Source organism: Anopheles stephensi, unplaced genomic scaffold (assembly GCF_013141755.1).
Source record: "Anopheles stephensi strain Indian unplaced genomic scaffold, UCI_ANSTEP_V1.0 ucontig393, whole genome shotgun sequence".
NCBI lineage: Eukaryota > Metazoa > Arthropoda > Insecta > Diptera > Culicidae > Anopheles > Anopheles stephensi.
This window is the reverse complement of record NW_023405339.1, coordinates 62,501-62,709: the sequence shown is the minus strand read 5'-3', so window position 1 is coordinate 62,709 and position 209 is coordinate 62,501.

The following is a 209-nucleotide window of genomic DNA, read 5'->3' as shown; positions in this document are numbered from 1 at the left end:
GGAAGCAGAGTTGTGTGTTGGTTTGTGTATAATGGACATATCATTACCCATCAAACAAGTCCGGGAGTGAGGTTGCCAAACGCATCGTCGGCATCACATGCTGACGCGCACGCTACAACCACAAGATGGTGTAGCACACTTGGTAGAGTTGAGCGAAAGCAACTCTTTCAAAGGGATACACATACCACTGCCTCGGCGAAGGTCAGTAA